The following is a 25,275-nucleotide window of genomic DNA, read 5'->3' on the forward strand; positions in this document are numbered from 1 at the left end:
TATACTATTTCTACAGAGCAGTTAAGATACAAATAAGTATCCGTACTATTTAATTCAGGACAACACACAGAATATATACCTGCTTCTTGAGTAACGGTCAGATCTTGGTAATACCATCCTGTTAGTGTGATATTCCTTTTAATGAAACATATATCACCACAATATATTTAGGGCACACATCCCAGATATCCTGTATCTCTTGGTTTTCTATAATATAGACAAGGCCCATGGTATCCCAAACCAAATTCAACTTTTACTTCTACAAAAGTGGGGGGACAAACATATGTGTAATTTACTAGTGCTAGGGGATAAGCTGTACATAAACTGGTAACAGAATCAGTAGGATAATAAGCTATGTTATCCCCAAAGAATTTTCAGTAGGTTTCCAGGAAAACATGATAGTGCATAGTGCGCTTCTGATGATCAGAGGGAATCACTTGATACAAGACACATGACAAAATAATCCCAGAACACTCCATTACCCAGAGCAGCCCCCCTCCCCCCAATTGGAACAGTAACATAACTACAACCCAAAAGATCTTTTTCCTGAGCAACCATTCAAAACCAACCCACCCTGGGCGTAGAAAAAAAAGACCTTGTTCATCGGCTGCAAGAGGGTGACCAAAAAGATAAATTTGTCTACAATTATTTTCACAGGTCAAAGTGTCAAAAGAAAAAAAACTACTTAAAATGTAGCCAATGATGGAGAAAGGGCACAAAAACACTAAAAAATAAAGAACAAAAAAAAGCATCACGAGGGAATTACATATGCATTTGGTAACATCTATCTCTGTTTCTCGGACAGATCAGTCAAACATCCCTCATCATCCAAATGCCCTGTTTTCTCCTGCCACAATGCCAACTCCTTCACAGTTGCTTCACTCTGAATCTCCTTGAAATTAGCAAGTGTGTCCTTAAACATCCAATTGTAGGGCATCCACCTAGCAGGACCCGCTACAAACATCTTTTTCATCTTTGATCTGGCTGTCTCAGCTGATTTATCTGCAAATGCATTTCCTTTCTCAACATCATCAATAGTTGATTTATGGCCACTGCATTTGCCAATTGTTTGGGAAGAGTGAAAGCTGTCAGTAGCCTCTCTATCAACGGATCGTGTTGAATTTTGGTTGTGTGCGATGTCAAGAATCCTCTCTCTGCCCAGAGGCGTCCAAAATGATGGGTCACCCCCAAGGCATACTGGCTGTCAGTATAAATATTGACAGTTAGTCACTTAACTCACATGTCTGCAGGAGGGCCACCAGCTCCGCAGCTTGTGCTGATTTATAAGGAACGTGTGACGTCGCAACTACAGTGTGCAGCGTGGTAACAGCATACGCCACTGTAGTAGTGCCATCTGACAATTTAAAACAAGAGCCATCAACATATAGTTCCCCTTGTGGGTCAGATAAGGTAACACCAGTTAAGTCTACCCGTCCCTTCGTCTCTTCATCTGTGCGAAACAAACACTCATGAACATCTGTGTCCTCTTCATTCGAAGGGAGAGGTAGTACCATGGCTGGATTCAGTGTGGCTCTGAGGTGAAAACAATGTCAGTTCATATCCAGTCAGACGAGCACTGGTAAGGTGCTGTGTCTTTGTTTTATTCAAGAGTACATCCACAGCGTGCAGTACCATTACTGTTAGATCATGATTGAGAACAAGCCCTGCCAATTGTCAAATAGAGACCGCCGCAGCCGCCGCAGCTCTTAAACAGATCGGGAGGGCGCTGGTGACAGGGTCAAGCGTAGCAGAAAAATAAGCACACAGCCTCTGTTTACCTCCAAAGGCTTGTGTTAACACAGAGAGTGTGCATCCAGCTGCTTCGTGTACGTACAGCATGAAGGGCTTCTTGTAATCAGGTGTGCCAAGCACAGGTGCAAAGCAAAGCGCACATTTTATTTGTTCACAAGCATGCTGACATTCATGCATCCAGGGCAAGGGTTTATGCAGATCTTTAGTGGTTAGGTAAAGCAAAGGCTGTATTAGTAAAAAGTAGGCAGGTATCCAGTGCCGACAATACGAGGTGATGTCTATGAACACGCACACATCCCTTTGAGTCTCAGGGACGGGCATCTTGACAATAGCATCGACTCGTTTAGGTGTTATCCTCCGACCCTCTTTCGACAGCAGGTGACCGAAATAGGTGACCTGCTGTTGACAATATTGAAATTTAGAAAGGGACACTTTATGTCCATTTTTCACCAAATGCATTAACAATTGTACTATGGCATCCCGACAACCCTCTTCGGTGTTCGAGGCTATCAAAATGTCATCCACATATTGCAATAATACATTACCTGTGGGGAGAGAGAGAGAGAGAGAGAGAGAGAGAGAGAGAGAGAGTCCAATTGACCTTTTAACGCCTGACTATAAATACTAGGACATTTCTGTATACCCCTGAAGAACTCTACAGAATTGGAAGCTTTTTCCAGCTAAAGCAAAACCGAATGAATAGTGGCTATCAGAGTGAACAGGAATGCTGAAGAAAGCAATCTTCAAATCGATCACAGAGAAATATTTTGCTGAAGAAGGGATCATTGTGAGAAGGACCGTTATATCAGGGACCACCGGAAACTGGGGAATAACTAATTTATTAACTTCTCGTAAATCTATTATGAATCGGTAAAAATCAGAGTGTGAATCAGGAGAATCGACAGGGGGCGTTTTAAGAATAGGAAGAATGTGGCTATTGCACACGTTTGCTACTGTCTCCTCCACCACCCTGAACTTAATCAAATCCTGTATAATCCGCACCAGAGCCTGTTCCCCAGCTTGTGATATTTGTATTGAAGAATACGAGGAAGTACAGCATTATCCTTGATCTTGATAGAAATGGGTGGTATCTGTAACAACCCAACATCAGTGTCCCCCGTTGCCCACAAAGAAGACGGGACATCCTGAAACTCAACAAGAAGTGGAGTGTCCTTTGCAAAACACAGTCTTGCACCATCCACATTAGGTCCAAAAGTCATATAAACACCATCTAGAGAGCAATAAATAGTAGCATAATACTTCTTTAATAAATACAATCCTAATAGATTTTCACCACAATTTGATGTCAGCAAAAACTGACAATCTATCGTAAAAGGACCAACAGTCAAAACTAAAGGTTTGGAGATGGGGCTCACAATCGGTACACTTGAAAAACCTACTGAAACATTATTGCGGCCAGACAGGGCGGCGCCAGGGACCAGCGAATGAGAAAAAGAGCTATTCATTGCACCTCTATCCACCAAAAATGTCTGCGTCAAATCATGTAGGTCTACTGTGACATAAGGACCACACTGATCTGCAGGAATCTAGACTGGTCCCTTACCCTGTCCCTTGCTGTCCTAGCTATAAGACGTCCCTGTAATATCATACTCATCATGGTACTAATGTCTGCCTCTGGGATCATCAAAATAATTCTGATTAGACCAACCCCCTAAGCATGCATCCCCTTGAGCCTCATCCTGGTTACCTGCTCCATGACCACTTCCAAGCCAACCCCTACCTCTTGGTGCTGCAACCTTCTGTAACAATTCTGGGCACTCACTTCACCAATGTCCCACCTTTTTACAATATGCACACTGATAAAGCCCCAAGGGCACACCACCTCTACCGACACCTTGTGACCTCTGATCCGGACTCGGACTCCGACCCCTTCCTGATCCCCTTGCCATTTGCTGCAACAACACATTCATCTTTAGATCCTTACTCTTTTTCTCCACTCTATCCTTCTCCTCTTTTTCGCGGTGTTCATAATATTGGGCCATGCTCAATATCACTGAAGGTGAAGAAGTGGTCCATGTACTCTCAGAGGTTTGCAGGCGAGCTGCAATCTCAGGGAGTAAATTTGTAACAAACCTGTTAACAAACAAACTAACCCCTCCTTCCACAGTCAAAATTCTGTTCACTAAAATCCCAAAACACCCCTTCAAACCGAGTGAAAAAATCAGACACACTCTCTTCTTTCTTCTGGCGACATGCCATCAACTTATCTCAGTCTACTCGCCTGGGTGGAATAAGAGAATGCATATAAGTAATAATGCGATTTGGTAACACCAATATCTCCGCCCTAAGTCTGTCGCCAGGCTTCCGTTCCTTATCCCATGCCTTGATCTCATCGCATGTACCACCCAATTCTACTCTGTGATCCTGTGTATGCACCTGCCTCCATTTGTCTACCGGCACTAACAACCCGAAAAATATCTCAATGTCTGCTAAAGTCATAACTGACGAGGAGACAGCCTCCGTTAATTCTTTATAGTATGAAGTAGGATTTTTCCTAGGATCTGGCAACTGACTCTGAAGGGCAAGCACCTTACTTCTCTTCCACTGGGTATAAACCCACTGCTCCTGAAAACGAGCCTCTACTCGATGCTGAGTAACATTCATTTGCTGCATTGCGCTGCTCTGGAATCTCAGGGTGGTAAATGGGATGCACTTCCCTTATCGGAAATTGGGATATTGCAATCAGAGTGCTATGATATAATTTTGCCCGATAACTGAGTATGTCTCAACATTACAGTGAACTTCCGCAGGAGCCATACCAGCAGAATATACATGATCTTGAATGTCATAAACAATTTGCGGAGCCTTAACTCCAATTCACTGTTCCCACAGACCATTCAATGTATTAGACATGTGCTGAAGGGCCTGTTGTTGCACAAACGGGTCAAAATCCTTCATCACACTCCATATATCTTTCATAAATTGCATTTCGAACCCACAGTGTTGCCTATATTGCAACCATCCTTTTCTCTTCTTCACCCACATCAGATCGAATCATTGCCTGCTCTAATTGCAGCGTAGCCCAGAGTGAGGGCTAGAGAGAGGGAAAGATGAGGGTGGTGGCACTTCCTGCTGATTGGATTAAGAAGAGCTGGGAGAAATGTGATAAAAGATATTTCACAGGCTCAGTATTTTTGTACTAAGGGTAGTGTATGGGTTATCTTGATAGGCTTTGTAACTGAGGAAGAGGCTAGCATGGCGAGGGAAAGCGGTGGGCGGAGCCCTGTGGAATTTCAGAGTTTTTATTTAATTCCACTGAATTCTGCATAGTTTATCTCTGTGAGCTCCGCCTACCTCTTGTTCCATTCTAAATATAATGGCAGGAGTCAGGAAGGTTGGCAGCAGCCAGACCTCAGAGAATGTTACTATTGTCACAGGATGGGCCACATGGCCAACTGATGCCAGCTAAAACCATATCATGTATATAAGTCTATAGACATGGGCCAGTCACATCAAAGCCCCCATCCACAAAACCAAACACATGGGAAAACCGAACCAACCATACATACTTCAGGGAAGTCAGCCAGCTACCGCACCACCACAACACGGATCAGGTAGTTGGATAAATGCATGGCAGCAGTGACAACATGCAGGGAACCCAGCCAAGCAGGGACTGGGTCCACAACAATGGCAGAGAGGAGTAACTGTCTAGGGAAGCAATGCCTTTGTGCAAACTGAGAACTCAAATATGCAGGAAGTCAAAACCCCCAGTAGCAAACCAACCATTTCAATACCCCCATCACAATTCACTGTACCAAAATTCAAAATAAAGACCGATATGGACTCTGAGCGTTTACTTGGTTTGGGATATTCAAGGCTGCTGGACCTGGTTTGTCGATCAGGTATCCTCACTAGAGTCTACCAATGTGGATGCCTGTGGGAGCATAGGCCGCACTTTTTACTGCTGATCCCCCATGGTGAGGCTTGCTGACCATACCCCAGGAGAGAGCAGTTTGACGAGGGGGAGCAGAGCGACTCCCGCCCAGTCCTTAAAAGCAGTCATCCAATCCCCGCAACCACAAGACAATTGGGATGGGTTCGAATAAGGAAATCGAAAGGACCCCATTCTCAGGCCCCCAGGCCAGGACCAAAATTCCTTCTTAGCATGTGGTTCCAGCTATGTCCCCAAAAGCTAACAGCCTAAGCCAATGGAAGGCCCCTTTAAGTTCCAAAATGTAGCTGTCCTCTAGTGTCTGGAGCCAGGGCTCCCATACACTCAGGATAGTGAAGGCCCCATCACCTTCACCTCATAGGATCTGACAAGTTGCAAAGTGTGCGCCGAGTGAGTCGGGAGGGGAGGTCTGCCCAAACAGTCAACTATCCCAGTCCATCACCTTGATTGGAAGAATGTCAGCAAATTCTTGACTCCTGGTTCTCCAAGCACCAATGTTTTCTACTTCTTTCTCCCTCATAATTTTCCAGGCTTCAAAAGCCTGCTCATCTGTTCGTGCCCACTCGAATAGAAAAATCCGCATGCTGCCAGTTAAGGGGGCCCTGCCCACTGCTGGGAATTGCAGGCCCAACTATTCATGAAAAGAAGGGTCTGAGGGAAAGCGGATGATGGGGGAGGGGAAGGGAGTCCGCAATGAACCATCACTGCTCCACATGGGATTAGGAGTCGAGAATGTGCTCACTCCCTTATCGGGCATAGCAGTGAGACAGCACCCCAGGTCTTACACACACCAACTGAAGGAGACAGTAAGCCCAATCTTAGACACTGCAATATAGGAATCACACGGAGGCCACTGGACAGCTTTCTCACCACCTCCATTCTCACCTGATACAGTGTGATAGCCAAATAACACATGATCTAGTGAAGTGACCAAAAGACAAACAGAAAGAACCTTAAAGCTAGCCCAAAAGGACATTTCTTGGCCAGATCCCACTCTGAGGGTCACGTTGCATGCCACATGCCAGGACTAGAGGGGTGTACATGTGACCTCAGGGCACGTTCAATTGTCACCTGCATTCATTTGTGACACGCCCCAAGACAACAGCCAGCTAATGTTACGTTTGTTCTCTGTTACCACACGCAGAAGGTGCAGACAGGCTTTACTTGTCCCAAGAGGTAGCCCACGAAAAAGCAAAATGCCTTCTCCACTTATATCTATGTGGGATTAGGGCCAAGATACAACCCAACAGAGTAGAACCACATAGCATAATAGTGAATCTGATACGATATGAGACCAATCCCACAGCATTGTCTTTGTACCGAGCCTAGCAACATTCACACAGAGCTAGATAGGATATGCAGGAGGGGCACCACAGGGGAGGATGCTGTTTTGCCCCAAGACGTTCCAGAAAAAGGTTCTTAAAAGTAGCTAATCTACCACACCAATGCACAAACACATCCACTCTTGCCTCCATCTGTGGTCCCAGGGTAGCCCTTAGCATTTTCGGGGCTGTCTTTTTTAATAACAAATAGATCCCAGACAAGGAGTTCCAGTGTAGGGACATCCACCTCAATGATACAAACGGAAATGAGTCTCGTAGGGGAGGATTAAGCAACAGCATAGATACCCCATGTCAGGAAATCTGGGATACTCAGATGAATAGATATACGTGGTTAGAAGGGAAGGGGCAACCCTTAATTCTACTGAAACGTACACTGCATTCCCTGTGTTTCAGGGGAAAAGGGAGAATTCCACTAGAAACAAATGAGAACTGTGGTACAGTGCTGCATATCCCAAACATGCAATGGGGCACCTCCACGCTGATGGATACTTACTGGCAATTAGGCACATTTGCTTGCACTCAGTTTATCCCGGGATGGAGTGGCCTCTGCTCCCTTGTCACCATACACACTTCCACCATGGGTATTCCTGGAGAAGATCTGTCAGAATTGCAACAAAACTAGCTAAGAAAGATGAGGACTCTTTCACTTCAGACTCAAGAGAAAACAACAGCTGAATCATTTGGCTGGGCTCAATACAAAGTTTTCTGACACACAAATCAACACAGGGGGTCCATAGCCTTCTTCACAGTGCAGACTAAAGGGAGCCTTGATAGTTAACAATAACCAGGTAAGAGATGCTCAAAATGATGATCAGCACTGAACTCAGCCTTAATGCGAACAAAGAAAAACCGAGAGCCATCGACGTCCTGGTGATGCAACATCGATATGTGTTGGACTTAATGACCGCAATGGAGGGAGGTGTGTGTTCCAAGATCAGTGCATCCTGCTGCAAGTTTTTCCCAGGTAATAACCTGGATAACGGCACTCTCAATCTTGCCATTCAAGCATTGCACCATTTACAGAAAGACATGCGTGAGGAGGGAGGTGCCCCAGAGCAGGCATGGTATTTAAACTGGTTTGCTGGCTCCCCCGGTGGCTGACAAAACTGTGCACATCACTGTTGCCAATTATCATATTTTTTATAGCTCTTGTGTGGTTTCCTACCCAGGTGGTTTTCTATTGGAAAAATGCAGTTCTCAAATTTGATAGCATTTAAGTAAGTAGGAAAATAGTATAAGTCAAAACTGAAGAACAACATGTCCCCAATGTGACTGTCATGAAGTATGGGTTAGAGAATGTAGTTGAAAATTTAACTATAGTGAGGAATTTTGATATTGATAAAAAACAATGCAGCTGCTTATAATGGTACACTTGCATAAACACATGACATTGCATCACTACTATCAAATTTGCCCGTCATGAACTCTCCATCAACTCAGAAATATGTGATCAGGCAGGCTCTGCAACCTAGGCCCACGGTAACTGATTGACAGGTCACAGGTGGGGTGTGATGTAGCTGGCAGACAAATGCGTGAACAGGAAACTCAGGCCCATCCCCCGGATAAGCGATGTGACAAAACAATGGTCCAGGAAAATTGGTCCTAATTAAGCACACTTGGCCAGAGAGGTGCCCGCATTCCAAAAACAGCATAAAGTCAGATGCCCCATGGAGTTAGGAACAAGCAGCCAAACAGGACACAGCACACAGTACACGCAGTGATCACGTGCCCCTCATGCTGGACATCTGGACACATTACCCACTAGCCCACATTCTGTCCACGCAAGGTCATGGCCCACTTGCATTTTTTATCAGTTACCTTTTATTTACCGCTCCACAGACAAGGCCCGTATTCCATCTCCAAACAAGGATCGCCGGATGTACTTTTATGACACCCAAATCTGTATCAAACTCACTATGATTACTTGTACTTTGGGATAGTCCTCATACCCGTTTCTGTAATCTGTACTCCTGACTGAAGTGTTTAAAATTAAACCAACTGTTATTGTTTTGTCACAAGCCTCTTGTCAAAGCAGATACAGTCTTTGTTGCAGGTAATGGCTCTCACAGCAATAATGTGTTCTATGATTCAGTAGTTGTGAACCAAGCCTTTTTGTATTTTTACTGGAATAGAGGCCTACTGGTCCACTGTTGGAACAGGCAGGTCTGTTTGGCTGAAGGGATGCCTCCAGCCCGGCAGAACTACTGCTCCAGTCAAGGAGAGGTGATTACACTCACTGTATAACCCATGCTCACTGTTGGATGGGTCTGAGCAGTCAGGCTTTCTATAGAGACAATGTGTACAGAAAAGGTACAGCGGCCACATGTGATAAACACACTGAGTGTCACAAATGAGACTTACCACAGGATGTATGTAAAAACATTTATATTCAATACACACATTCAATCATTATAACATGAACATCACAAACATTAGGATATAAAACACATTTGGAAATATTATTAGCAGTACTAGGCCTACTCATATAGTTATAATATCAATAGTATGCACACTGTGGACAATTCCTAATCTAACCTCCCAATTGAGAGAGAGCACCCTTATGCGGTGCACAATATCAAAATTATGTACATACACAAAACAGAATACTTTTTAGCAGAACCGCAGGCTGGAGTCATGCAGGAGAACCCAACATCAAATGTATTGTGCTTTTGGCATACAATTAACATATGAGGCAGCACCCCTGGTCAGTGTCATGAATTGTTGCGGGGATTCTGCTCATACACAGAACTGTACACAGATACAAAGGACCTCAGTGAATTGTGGTGTACCAAAAAACTTACCTCAGTACCCAGAACCCCTAACCAACTAGCATTAGTGTCTAATTAGCTCTCCATCCCATAGTGAAGCTACCAATGATTAGACAACCCAGAATATGCGACTTAGGGTACTCTCAGGAATGGTGGGAATCAAGAACACCCTTTCTTTTTTATTCTCATGCCAGTCCACAATGTGAGTAATTAGAGACATGGAAAAGTGCAAAAATTTTTATTTTAACAACGTACTCTAAGATGCAGTATTTTTGCTAACATAAGCAGGCATATGATTAAAAATATTACGATCAGCATTGTTACAGTTCCATAAAACACAAAGGGAGAAATCATATTAAAATGATAGTGGAAACAGGTCCTATAGCGCCTTGTGAACCACCCTCCCCTGCTAGGAACTAGGTTTTATAATAATAATAGAAGGTCTCTTAGGCTTGAATGGGGAACCCCATACTTCCAAGATCAGCAGAAGTGAATCACATCAGGAGCAGCAAAGCTCTCTCTCTCTGGAAAAGGATTTCTTCCAAGTGCCCAAATCATGCATGCAGTGCAATATTAAAGGCACTAGAATTTCAGTTAGCTGCAGCTGTTTTCATGTTGTGTGTACAGCATGGGTTGATCAACCTGAATAACAGCATACATTGTTATGGTGACCTTGAAGGCTTCTGTATGCAGTGTACAGACTAAGGTCGCGATGTAAGTCTAGGGATGTTAAAAACAAGCCGTTCTCATGCAAGAAAAATTCAAGCAGTTGAAAGCTGCAATGTGGCAAAATGGTGTTTATCTTCTAATAAGCTTATGCTAACATTGCAAAATGTGCAATCAAGGCCCTGTCGTCACTACACCCTCCCCTGATTGTAAAATGTACAAGAAGGGAGGTGATATAGGAAAGCAGAGTTCAAGTTCGAGTGAGACAGAACCAAGTTCAAAATTTGCCAAACTGGATAATTGAAAGTAATACATTTTAAGTAGTAAGAAAGAATTTACAAAAAACAATAAGGGGCGTTATATTGCCCCTGAATGGAAATGGACAAAAATAGTAAAGAAATTGTCGAATACAGTACGCATTGAAGCCGGACATATGCCAATTTAATCCAACAGCGTATAGGCACAGTACGTTACAACTGCCTCTAAGAGGAAGTTATTGTTATCATTAGAAAACATTTCCGCCATCCAATTCAATAACGTGAAAGAACACACACATGTTCTTCGATAGCCGGAGCCTCTAGCACCATCAGAGGACAACTCCATGCTCCACTGCACAGACCATAATCCAGAGAACAGCATTCCAACATTCCATAGTATTCAAGCATCTGGTTGCGAAGCTGAAGCAGCCGGGGCAGGTTGTCTTGTGACTCAGACTATACAGCCATTTTTGAGCAAGCAAATTAACAGCAGTACAATGCCAGCCAAGGCAAGAATTAATGGTAAACCGCCAAAGAGGCTGGAAAAAATAGAATGAAAAAATGCTGGTATCACACCAAATATAGTTTGGAATGAGGTCACAAGGCCAGAACTTACTACATAAAAAATATGTCCCAAGACCGTGGTCCATGAGGCATTGAATATAGTGTGACTCAAAGTTCCGAAATGCAGTGGAAGATCAGTATTTAAAAGCGCATGCACCTTGGTGCGGGTGTTTGCCACAGGAAAGACAAATGTTTCACGGGGTGAAGTAAGGGCAACTTCTTTTTGTGACAATAGAGCCCTTATTCGACTCATCTTCTTGAACTTTGGTTTCATGGTCAGATGGACACATCGAGCTTCCCATGCGGGGGCAGAAAAAGCTAATTTTTACAGCAAACTACACGTTGGGAGACAGTCAGAATGTATAGAATCCCTGCCAGCATACCACAGCAATCTTCATTATTTAAAAGTAAATAGCTACCGTTAGCTAGCAACATGAAAGTTGGTGTTATTGCTGGGACTGGATTACCCTTTAAAATGCAGGCTATGTTCGGAGCTTGTATGTTCTTGCAAACTAGTGAGTGATCACGTGTAGAACTGCACTCTTTGCCCTTTAAATAAACTTCTTTACCCTTCCTCAGGCATCTATAGGTAAATGGCAGAGACCAAACTTCATGGAGAGACGCGCTTCCCAATGGTTCATATCTGCCTATTGCATAATGTTTCATGCATTAACTGAATTTAAATAGGGGAAAGGGCAGTGTTATTAACCCATGAATAAGCCATACAGCTGAATTAAATTCGGCCACAGAAAAAGGTAAAGGTTCCAACTTTTCAATATGCAAAAGTGAATATGCAGCATCCTTCATATACATAAACTGTTGTTCTTCAGTCAAATTAAATGGTAAAAATATAGAAGAGGTATTCATGTAGTCCCAAGGCACTTTCCCAGATTTTAACATTTGTAAAATCCAAGCAAACTGCATAATGGAACTTAATTGATTTTGACCAAGGTACAAAACAGACACTTCATCCTGCACAATATCAACAACAGATGAAACAATATTATCCAATATGTATATTCGGGAAGAAAGGGTATTAAAGCTATTATCAACAACTGCAAGTACTTTTTCTAAATTAGTTTGATCAATAGCTCTTAATCTTGAAGCAGCTTCAATTTGAGACAGTTTCCAAACTTCATTGTAAATAGCATATATTCATCATTTAGACCTGCCTCCCACAGGGCCTTTAACAAAGTCATTCAAATCAACATCGTCAATAACTTTGGACAAATTAAGTTTAACTGACTCTAAAGTGGAATGTTTACGCCAGTTCTGACATAATTTGCCTACTGAAAAGGTAGTAACAGAATGGGAGTATTCAAAACGGGGATCCACCCTAACCTGTGTATAGCCAGGGGCCAAACCCAGAAAACGATGTTGGCATGAATCTGAACTTTTTTGCCATGCTAGCAAACCTTGGGGATCCAAACTGGAAATATTAAAGGTGGAATTTATTAATAGGGACTGCAATTAATCAATGGACATATCAGTGTGATTGTACCATGTAGGGTATTCTTCCAAACTAGGAATGGAAGGGGCATTTAATTGTTTAGATGTAGACAATCCAAAGCAAGTAGTTTGTGAAATAGTCAAATTCAAAAACAACATATGGTTCGGGATGAGACATGCACGATGCAAAGCCTCAGTGCTTTGCACTTGCCAGCTTTTATAACCCTAAACAGATTTAAGATCAAGAGTATCTTTCCACAGCTCATAGCCCCCTATAGCTAATTGATCGATAATGGACTTTGACTACAGTAATTTAGTGTGGGTGAGTCTAACTTTGGAAGAGGACTTAGCAGTTATCTTAAAATAAAAGGCGTCAGGATTGGATTTAGCATCTTCGGTTTCGATCACCGTATTACGAATACGGCGGTCAGAATTGAAACCAGTCGGTCATTACGGCTGGCTTCCGAAGGGCTCAAGGAGTCCGTTGGCCATTCAAAAACGGTATGTAATACCATAAGGAGAATGTTTCCGCCTTCGGGATAATGATGTCAGTTTCCTAAAGGCTTTTCATGTAGGGCTAGGAACTGTGCTAAGATTGGGGAGTACTGGAGAGCCATCTTCAGATTGTTATAAAAAATGGCACACCTGGAGATGGACCCTACGCCTACGGTCGCCTTGTTAGGATATGTGTATGATCTCCCAAAGAAGCTGCTCAAATTCCCTGCCATTGCCCCTGTGCTCGCAAAGAGGGAAATAGCTCTCAAATGGGGCAATAGAGCCTCCCCCACAGTGAAAGCTTGACTTAATAGCCTTACATTTTGTAATATGAATAGTGAACTTTATGCTACAACTCAACCCCCGGCATCCCGACCCAAAGATATTTGGGGGCCTATTATAAGCTATTTGCTGGACATCGATACTGCCCCTACTTCACAGCAGCCCGCAGGGATAGTCCCCACTGGGGTGGGGTAAATGTATGCACTTCTAGCTTTCGCAATAGCTGTGTTTATTATGTCAAGGAGGGTGGAGGTTGGACCTTTGGGGTGCACTTTGTTGCCTGGGTTAATCGGATGTTTGTACTACAACATTTGACATATATGCTACCCCGAGACAATTGCGCATTATAAGAGGGAACACATTTTTTTTGCAAATATTGCTTTTTTTGGTTTGTATTGTCACAGTGAGTAACCATTCAATGTCCATAAGAATTTATGGGAAATGATAAATAAAGTATTTTTTTTAAGATCGCTTTAAGTATATAATTCCATAAACAAATACACACACAAATACATAAATTAAATATAGGGCAACTGATGGGATAAATATGCAAGAGGTCAGACACATTGGGCAAGAATTTTCTAAAAAGTCATGGAACGGAGTGCAGAAGCAAAAAATGCAGCGCTGCATTGTGTGACAAGGGGGGAGCAAGAGAGCACCATATCTACAGAGATATGGCTCTCTCCTCCCCTGCCCCTAGTGCTGGTGCTAATTTTTGCTGCCATGCACACACCTTGGTGCCAAAGTGGCAGGGTTTTTGCCTGAGTCTACCATAGGTTTTGAACTGGAGGAGTACCCTTCCAGTACAAAATACTATGCTTAGATACCATTCAAAACTTGTCCTACTGTGTATGAGTAAAGGAGAAATAAAAACATTTCTCCTTTTAACGCCTCCTTTCAAATGTCGTTAACTTGTTGCACTAAACCCTCTCTACTATTGTTTGTAGATAGGGTTTTACATCAAAAGGCATGGGTAGTTGAATGGGAACGCCCATGTACCACCTATGATACAGCCCCTTGGCGCTGAGTAACGCAAAGCATTGCCATGTGCTGCTTTGCATTACTTTCGAGGTACTTTACAGTACAAAACAAGTTTTCCACTGGAAAGTAAATTAAGAAAACAACATTTTGTGCTGGTTAGTGTTACTAATGTGATACTAACCCAATGCAATATGTTTGTAAATCTACCCATTGGTGTCCCATTCCCTCAATAGCAGTGGAAAAGAACAGCTCAATGGTTCAAATGGGACTATCATATCCCTGGCCAAACTCCCTCAGTTTGGAAAAATATGGCTGAGTATGGGACAAATTACTGTGATGTGAATACCAAACAAATGTCCTACTTCCTAAGCCTGTTCATTTGTGGCATAAAATTATTTGTAGTTTCTATTCCAGAAAATCACTGGGTGGGGAATCCTAGAGTAGGAAATGCCAACGTGAAACTTTCAATGCTGTAGATGCCTGTGATTACAGAAAGGGCAATGCTGCTGGGTTGGTTTGGGGGGGAAGCGGTGGCCCTGTGGTTAAGCGGATATGAAATTTCAAGCCCAATGAAAATAATTTTGCAAGCAGTTGGACCAGGAAACTCCTTTGATTGGTTCTCATTACATTGGGCTGATTTTGGGTGGGTGACCATTGTCTGATGGCTTTCAAAAGGAGATTAGGTAATTGTTTTTACCAGTACTGTGCAATTACAAGTAAGACCAAATAAAATCGGGAATTACCGATTTTTCTGGACGTGAAACCACACAGAAGTTGCTATTCTATGGCATTTTACGATATAAATTTACCACCTGCACTGCCAAAGAAATCCTGAAGAGCTACTTAGACTCTCCGGACAATATGGCTCAATCCATGGACAGGGCTGTGGATAGTAGTTGGCCTTGGATCTCTCTGCCGGGTCACTCATGATCTTATTGCCTTCGACTGCTATTCAGAATTCATTTTTGTTGACATAGGACTTTCCTCATAAGTTCAGATTCAGCCATTCTTAGTTGCTCAAACAACTTTTGAATTTCCTCTTCAAGCGCTCCTTGATGAAAGAGAGAAAAGGGCAGAGTTTCCCTTCGGACCCCTGCCTTAAAGGTATCCCGGACTATAGTATTTAAAGCTGAGCCTCTATTAATATCAAAGAATTTGGATATCCATTTGGCCATATGTTCACAATATAAATGATCAAACAGAAGTTCCCTCTCAAAGGTCCAAGGCTTCTGGCTAAAGTAATGCCAATCAGTGGAAATTCAGCTACTAGAGGGTTATGATCTCAAATAATCCTTGGAAAGCTCTCTATTTGGACTATTTCAGCAAATTTGTTGGAAATAACAGTATAGTCCAACCTAACTAATTTATTATGAGGGGGCTGAATAAAAGGTAAATCCTGGATCAGATGATCTATGCTTATGCCAGCTGTCCACCAGATCGTGTTCTCTCACCAAACCTTTCAGGGCCTTAAAGACCCTTACTTTTTTACCCTGGTATGGTAGATAGGCAATTAAATTAAAATCCCTACCTCAATGGATATTAAAGTCACCAAAAAAAAATCAAGGGATGAGTCAGTATGGCAAGTTCAATACTCAAATAATTCAATATATCTGGATCATCCACATTAGACTGATAGATAGAGCAGATTGAAAAAGAGGCATTATTAGCTACTAGTTTGTATTCTGCAATAGCCCAGCACCCAAGCTTATCTTCCTTAGTTCTTTTGCAAATACCCATGCCACTTCTTATTAGGATAACCACCCCTCTGGTTGTTGTTCCCTGATGAGTACAAGCTAACATAGTATAACCTAAATCCCTCAACCACCATTGTTTGCTCCAGTGTATAGGGGTTTCTTGAAGGCACACTAAACCAATTTGCATAAATCGGAGGCTCTCAGCCAACATATCCCTATTTTTATCATTGAGGATACATATATTCACTGAGCAAATACAGATTCTACCCACCATTCTTATATTTAAGATTTCTACTACCAAACCTCTCCATGGTATATATTTATTTGCAATTTGCAACAAAAATCATTTAATTCCTCCTTACAGAAATAAGAACGCCATGACATATATTAAAAAAAAGACAATCAACAATTGCTTGCCCCCCTCCACCTTCCCTCGCCCCAGCTCCTTGCTCTCCCTACCCCCACCCCACTCTCCCCTGCCCCCACCAACCCACACAGACAACTGGACCTTCCAGGTCCGGCGATGGAGTGGGGCCCCTCCCGAATGTCCCCCCCAACTGCAAATCTATCAATAATGCCTTAAGCAAGACCAAAGAAGAAAAAAAAAGAAGAATAAAGAAACACCATTACTTATTCCCCCGACATAAAGAGAACTTAATCAAGGGATTGTAAAACTCTTTAACTTGAATTTCTGAAGAGAAAAAATGTGGGATCTCCCTCCTGATTACTTTGAACTTAGCAGTATTCAATAAAAAAACCTGAGCTCCCTTACTTTGAAAAGGTTGAATCACCTGGTGAAGTCGCGATCAACGTACTACTGTGGAATGGCAATAATCAGGTCAAACAAAAAAGTATCCCCATTAAAGAAGTGCTGCTGGTCTGGTGTAGCTAGATCATAGATTGCCTGGGGAAGGAGAAAATTCCCTATGTAGATCAGAATTGCACAATGCTTACCCCCTGCTGACAATGAGGGTTTCTTCTGCTTAAATGGGAATCTGTGTGCACTCTGGATTTCTTGAGCCCAATCCCAATTTCCCAACTTGAGAGAGCCCCTTTAAGAAGATCGAAAGTACATTTTTAGACATCACCCCTCTCAGACCCCTCCGGAATGGCCACAACCTTCAAGTTATTCGGACTCATTCTATTTTCAAAATTCTCGAGCTTCCATTGAGTGTCTGACATTTCATTTTCTAGTGACACTGTCACTTATCTATGAGCCGAAGCTTTATATTTCAGCAAGTCCACCCTGTTTTCCACCTCAGTCATTCTTTCCATGAACTCAGAGCAAGTTTTAGAAGTCTTGTGGATAGTTCCCTGCATCTTCCTGCAGGCTATCAACCAACATGTGTCTCTTCTCTGTGGGCCATGATACTTTGATATATGGACTCCTGTGACACGGCTCAGCTGCTCCTACAGTATTGCCAGCTGCTGCCAGTTTCCTTCTAGTACTGGGAGATGGAGTAATCCCAGAGAAGTCCTCAGGTTTTTGCTTCTTTTTTACTACTTCTTTCTCAAGGATTTATTCCTTCTTTACTGTGACAGCATCAATCAGAGCTCCGTCTTGTCTCCCTTTTGAGTTGCTAGAATCCGATACATGGCCCTGGCTATCTGAGTCAGACCAATCAGAAATATACAACAGGGAAGAAATGTATCTCCACCTTCTGTTTCAGGCCCCTGGTTAATAACAAGTTCTACACTTGGAGTGCCCACCTCCGTATTGGGACCTGCAATTTAGGCGACTCGTGATCCCCAGCTGTATATAGATCATCTCCATTCTGCTGGACTCATCCACCCTTTCCTCCAGATCCCTCTTGAGCCTGAGCTGCCCCTAGCCCCACAGTGCTTTCAAGATTTAAAGTCTGGCTCACCTCAGGGTCCGTAGGAGTTTGTTGTGGATGTGTCTCAGACACCTTATCTTCTGTCTGACGTAAATTGCTGGAGCCAGTGCTTACATTTTGTGAGGCTGAGTTGACGGGGAGGGTTGATTTGTCATCAAATATATTTTCCTATTAGAGGTCTTCTCTGAATCCCTGATAGTTATGCAGGAAGGCTTTTTGAAAAAGTTTGGCCAGACACCTTCCGAATCTGGTGCAGCAACCTCTATTAATGCAGAGCCCAAGTCTGCTTTTGCTGAAGGCTTTTTCCCAATTAATCCAGTCTCCGTACGACCCTTCATCGCATTAGCCGCATTAGCTGGACATATTTCCAAAGTAACGTCCGGGAGTGCTCCACTCCCAGCATTCACACCACTTGTGAAGGAAACCAGCCGGCAGGCAAGACGATCCCAGACGTGACAAGCCTGCACTGCACGGAGTGCAAGCAAGCCGAAAATTGTTCCACGCTGATCCGCTAGTCTCCCGGTGAGAATGGCCTTTTCCACCATCCTACATTTGCCAACGTGGAAGGAAAGTCAAAATGCGGTTGTAGGGCAGACTGGACGGGAGTATTCCCAGCGACCGCGATCAAGCAGCCTCCATCATGCCATTCCAAAATATACGACTGTGAAAAACATCTAAGTTCGTTTTATACTACTGTAAGGTCAATCTTTACCAGTGGAAACATGGGTTGCCCTATCTATACTAATATTATAAAGAGAGAGCCCAAACCTTTGAGGCGGGTAATCTCAGGAACCACAGCACCAATCACAACACCCAATACAGCGTTGGAAAGGGCAATTGCAGCAGAAGGACATAGGCTATGCAGACGCCCACCATATACATTTAAAAGGTAAAAGAACCGTGCCAGCAAAGTAGTCCCTTGCGGGCGTGTCTGCGTTGTGCTGTGGGCGTGTGGTGGGGGCGTGACAAACACTGGGGGCGTGTGGTACATTCCGCCCTATATGTCATGTCTCATATCGTGTGCTGTGGGCGTGTGCTGGGGGCGTGGGCGTGTGCGGGGCGCGGGATTACGGGGAAAAAAAGCGAGCGTTGTGCCCAATATTTCATTGATTTTTTCTTCCCAGGTTATGTACATTCCAGCTCCGGGTGTCCACCCTGCTCCCTTTAAATACCCCTGCACCCCATATTCATAACCCACCCTTACTCCTTAAAATACCCCAACACCCTTAAACACTAACCCATCTTAACCCTATAAATATACCCTGTACCCCAAAACCCAAACCTATCCCTAAACCCTAAAAATACCCCTGTACCCCAAAACCCAAACCTAGCCCTGAACCTTATAAATACCCCTGTACCTCAAAACCCAAACCTACCCCTGAACCCTAAAAATACCCCTGTACCCCAAAACCCAAACCTAGCCCTGAACCATAAAAATATCCCTGTACCCTAAAACCCAAACCTACCCCTGAACCCTAAAATACCCCTATACCCCAAAACCCACACCACATACCATCACTCCGCAATGCCATTTGGACCTCAATAGTTACTCTTTAGTACACTCCTGAACCGGCAGACTTTGCAAAAGGACTGCCTTGTTCCCCAGAGTACTGTCCTGCTGCTTGAGGCCTGCCTTATTCCCCAGAGGATTTCCCTGCTGCTTGAGGCCTGCCTTTTTCCTCTTCGGACAGATTTGCTGCTACCAGAGGACAGTACTGCTGCTTGAGGCTTGCCTTGTTTCCACAGAATACAGACCTTTAGCTTGAGGCCTGCTTTGTTCTCCAAAGGACTGACCTGCTGCTTCAGGCCTTCCTTGCTCTGTTAGAAGGAAGACAGGGCCTGCTCTCTAAATGCCATGCTAACCTGAGTGATTCAAAGGGCTCAGTTGGCTGGCCTCCTGTTCTGAGCTACAAACAGCTCCAGAGGCTTTTCTACAACTGCCCAGATGACCTGCTGCAACTAGCCCTGCTTGGACCTCCAACTGGACATGCCGGACCTGCAAATGGACATGCCTGAGCCTTACTGACCTCTGCAGGAGTGAGTTCCTTATCCCCAAAACGTGCCTCTCCAGGTCCTGGACCCTTAGCTGGCATGAGTTTGCACTGGACTTTGAGATTGTACATTTTTGTCCTGGACTAACCTGGTCCCTGTATCCGTCCCGCGCTCCATCACAGTCAGCCTGAACTTGTGACTTTCCACCAGTTTAGCATGACCAGGTGCCGTATGTGGCACTTTGTGCTTTTAGGTGCTAAATCTTCCCAAAAGACTTATATTGCATATCTCCGGAAGAGATCAGCGGAACTCATTGAATTCCATGGAGTTACATAATAACTCTGTGAGATTTCAGAGTTCTGCGAATGGGTGGAAATTGACACATCAAGCTGCTCATGCTGAATTTTAGTGCCAGGAGCTTGTTCTGTGCTGCAAAATCTACACGTACAGTACTACGTGGTGCGCCAGATTGGGTGCTGCTTATTTGTTGTTGCTCATGGAGATTTTCAACTGGAGCTGCAGCTTTCTCACTGAGAACGGTCGCCACAGCCCTTGCTCAGAAAATCTTGCCAGGTCTCCTCCTAGCTCCCGAAAATCACGCTAGTGGAAGCCAATTCTCGCTCACGCTCGCCAATTTACCACTGGCAAGTTGCGCGCAAGAAAAAACTCTGCCACTCTGCGGTTGGTGGAATTTGCCTGGAACTAAACTCTGCCAAATCCACCGGTGGAGCATAGTTTAGCACCCACCCCATAGCTCCGGTTCTACTGATTGGATGTTTTCATTCTTGTATAATTTTCTTCATTAAAATCGACTCTATTGTTCTAAATAGGTTTCTGTGTTTCTTGTGTTGTATTTTCACTTTATAAATGTTTGTGGGCTGCATACATTCTTTACATTTAAGCCTGTCTACTTTTGTGCGAAACAACCAGAGGTTTAAGGACAGGATAATTTAGTGACTTTCGAATTCACCTTGAAAAGGATTGTGGTTGTTGCACAAGTAGGGCTAACACCCTCTCAACCAATAACACCATGTCTTACAATAGGTATTTTGACTTTCTGCGACATGGGACCTATGGCACTCAGCCATCTGTGTATGTGTGATCATTTTCCCAGTGTGAGACTCATATCAAGGGATACTAGGGCTCTTGTTAACACTGAGGCACTCTGATTGCTAGGTATCATAATGCCTAGTTTCCAGGATTCATTTTATACTTCAGGACAGGGTGTAAGCCCACTGCTGTTGAGGTCAGCACTGCCCAATAGGGATAGGTATTGCATGTATTGGGAAGACAGGACTTCATGAGCAAATTTGTATGAAAGTAAAATTCTGATAAAATGTTAACTTCCTGTTTTTAGGTCTCGCCTGCCAATGCGCTTGCCCATTGCTGGTGAGAGATATAGAGGGGCACCAGAAAATATTACCAAGAGAGCTTTGGAATGCGGATTATGGCCAGTGCATGTGCGACGGGCGCGCACTCGCCATTTGCTCCCCCGCCCCCCCCATCAGACTTGAAAGGAAGCAGCTCGCACACCACCATTCGTCTGAGCCTCGGCATTAGACTTCAAAGGCTGCCGCTCCCCCGCCCACCCCCCGCCACAGCAATGCCGAGAGCTTGTTTCACCTGCCCCTTCTTGCCTGCCCTCCGCATCATCTATCTTTTTACCTGCCTTTTCCCCCGTCCATTCCCCTCTTTCCTACCCCGTCCCAGTTAGCACCCTCTCTCCCCATGACAAGCCTCTGTCCCACCTGTTTCCATTCAACCCCCTTATTGCTTCAGCTTGGAAGTGCTCTACAGATGTTTGCACTTTTCAAAAGGCTGCGCTCCCCCGCACCCCCCCCCGCCACAGCAGTGCCGAGAGCTTGTTTCACCCACCCCTTCTCGCCTGCCCTCCGCATCATCTATCTTTTTACCTGCCTTTTCCCCCATCCATTCCCCTCTTTCCTACCCCGTCCCAGTTAGCACCCTCTCTCCCCATCACAAGCCTCTGTCCTGCCGGTTTCCATTCAACCCCTTATTGCTTCAGCTTGGAAGTGCTCTACAGATGTTTGCACTTTTCAAAAGGCTGCCGCTCCCCCACCTACCCCCTCGCCACAGCAATGCCAAGAGCTTGTTTCACCTGCCCCTTCTCGCCTGCCCTCTGCATCATCTATCTTTTTACTTGTCTTTTCCCCTGTCCATTCCCCTCTTTCCTACCCCGTCCCAGTTAGCACCCTCTCTCCCCATCACGAGCCTCTGTCCCGCCTGTTTCCATTCAACCCCGTTATTGCTTCAGCTCGGAGGCGCTCTACAGATGTTTGCACTTTTCAAAAGGCTGCCGCTCCGCCTCCCACCCCCCCGCCTCAGCAATGCCGAGAGCTTGTTTCACCCGCCCCTTCTCGCCTGCCCTCCGCATCATCTATCTTTTTACCTGCCTTTTCCCCGTCCATTCCCCTCTTTCCTACCCCGTCCCAGTTAGCACCCTCTCTCCCCATCACTAGTCTCTGTCCCACCTGCTTCCATTCAACCCCCTTATTGCTTCAGCTCAGAAGTGCTCTACAGATGTTTGCACTTTTCATTCCACACAGACGTGCTTGCAGCCTCCTTCCCCACCAAACGGGCTTGTGCCCCATTATTCGCCTCGTACAACTTCCTGGGTGCTTGTTTTTATGTGGAACCGTCCCCATTCCACCATCACGCTGTTAGCGATGTGCCTTTCTAAGACTTTGGCATTTCAAAGGAAGCCCCTCCCCCGCTACCCCGCCACCCCATCAGACTTCAAAGGAGTGAGCTCCCGAACTTGCTGGCCCCGCTCTCGTGGCCTTTATTTACTTTTATCTGGAGCTTGCATTCTCATCCCAAACCAGCTCCAGATTAGCACGCACATGAGAGTTTTGCTGTGCAAAATTAACAACCCATGTAATAGAATAGACTGGGATTAAAATGGCCGCCACAAAATTTGCATCATAGATTAGAGCGAGGGGATTTTTGACATTGACCACGAGTGACTTAAAAACATTACCAACAAACAATGTTTTTTATCATAGTTTATACAGGCATTACAAATCAACACTGTGTTCTGCGTTGACCATGCCTGACCAATAGGGTGTTTCCGTACCCTTTATACATAGATACAAATGCCGAACTTCATTGCATAAATAAAAGAAACGTAAATCACTTGCCGCTCACTGTTGTAATATATATCTGTTCGCCACTACTTTGGAAAGGTTGCCTTACCATTACCAGCTGACTCCTCATTTCTAACCCTCTTGTTTCTCCCAGTGAGTTTAAAGTGCACTGGATATCAGTAAGTCTTTTGTGACACTTTTAAAGGTACATACACACTTCTCACCGAAGAAATAAACTCCACCCTCCAACACCAACTCCACCCTCCAACTCCAACAACACCCTCCAACTCCACCCTCCAACTCCACCATCCAACTCCACCCTCCAACTCCAACTCCACCCTCCAACTCCAAATCCAACTCCACCCTTCAACTCCACCCTACAACTCCAACTCCACCCTCCAACTCCAACTCCACCCTCCAACTCCACCCTCCAACTCCAACTCCATCTCCACCCTCCAACTCCACCCTCCAACTCCAACTCCACCCTCCAACTCGACTCTCCAACTCCACCCTCCAACTCCACCCTCCACCCTCCACCCTCCAACTCCAACCCCACCCTCCAACTCCAACTCCACCCTCCAACTCCAACTCCACCCTCCAACTCCAAATCCAACTCCACCCTCCAACTCCACCCTCCAACTCCACCCTCCAACTCCAACTCCACCCTCCAACTCCAACTCCATCTCCACCCTCCAACTCCATCCACGAACTCCAAATCCAATTCCACCCTCCAACTCCACTCTCCAACTCCACCCTCCAACTCCACCCTCCAACTCCACCCTCCACCTTCCAACTCCACCCTCCACCCTCCAACTCCAACTCCACCCTCCAACTCCAACCCCACCCTCCAACTCCAACCCCACCCTTCAACTCCAACTCCACCCTCCAACTCCAACTCCAACCACTAACTCCAACTCCATCCTCCAACTCCAATTCCAACTCCACACTCCAACTCCAACTCCACCTTCCAACTTCACCCTCCAACTCCACCCTCCACCCTCCAACTCCACCCTCCAACTCCAACTCCACCCTCCAACTCCAACTCCACCCTCCAACTCCACCCTCCACCTTCCAACTCCACCCTCCAACTCCACCCTCCAACTCCACCCTCCAACTCCAACTCCACCCTCCAACTCCAACTCCATCCTCTAACTCCATCTCCACCCTCCAACTCCACCCTCCAACTCCAAATCCAATTCCACCCTCCAACTCCACTCTCCAACTCCACCCTCCACCCTCCAACTCCAACCCCACCCTCCAACTCCAACCCCACCCTCCAACTCCAACTCCACACTCCAACTCCAACTCCAACCTCTAACTCCAACGCCATCCTCCAACTCCACCCTCCAACTCCAACTCCACCCTCTAACTCCCATTTCAACTCCATTATCCAACTCCAACCTCCAACTCCAACTCCACCCTCCACCCTCCAACTGCACCCTCCAACTCCACCCTCCACTCTCTACCTTCACCCCCAACTCCAACTCCACCCGCCAACTCCAACTCCACCCCCCAACTCCAAATCCTCCCTCCAACTCCACCCTGCAACTCCACCCTCCAACTCCACCCTCCAGCTCCACCCTCCAACTCCACGCTCCAACTCCATGCTCGAACTACACCCTCCAACTACACCCTCCAACTCCACCCTCCAACTACACCCTCCAACTACACCCTCCAACTCCAACTCCACCCTCCGACTCCACCCTTCATCACTCAGGGGCACCACCACATCACTCTGGGGCACCACCACATCACTCTAGGAACACCACCACATCACTTGGGGACACCACCGCATCACTCGGGGACACCACCACATCACTCGGGGACACCACCACATCACTCTGGGTCACCACCACATTACTCAGGGACAGCACCACATCACTCAAGAACACCACCACATCACTCAGGAGCACCACCACATCACTCAGGGGCACCACCACATCACTCAGCTCAACCACATCATCACTCAGCACCACAACAGCACTATCCTTGCTTGCTATCAACAAGCATTGCCATAGCCGATAGGACTCGCATTAGGAAAGTGTAAGCTATTGGCTTTGTGAATAACAATGCTATTAATTTATATATTTTCAAAGTCAACACATATTAAAAAAAGTGTCATTTACAATACCAATAGCTCACACTTTCCTAATGCGAGACCTATTGCACTGCAA

General features: G+C 45.0%; 1 protein-coding gene across 1 annotated transcript in view; it reads left to right on the plus strand.

The window, feature by feature from the left end:
- LOC144782831 (solute carrier family 22 member 6-A-like) overlaps positions 1-25,275 on the plus strand; it is a 433,852-nt gene that overhangs the window by 36,786 nt on the left and 371,791 nt on the right. The gene's annotated exons all lie outside the window — the stretch shown is intronic.

Source organism: Lissotriton helveticus, chromosome 9 (assembly GCF_964261635.1).
Source record: "Lissotriton helveticus chromosome 9, aLisHel1.1, whole genome shotgun sequence".
Lineage (NCBI taxonomy): Eukaryota > Metazoa > Chordata > Amphibia > Caudata > Salamandridae > Lissotriton > Lissotriton helveticus.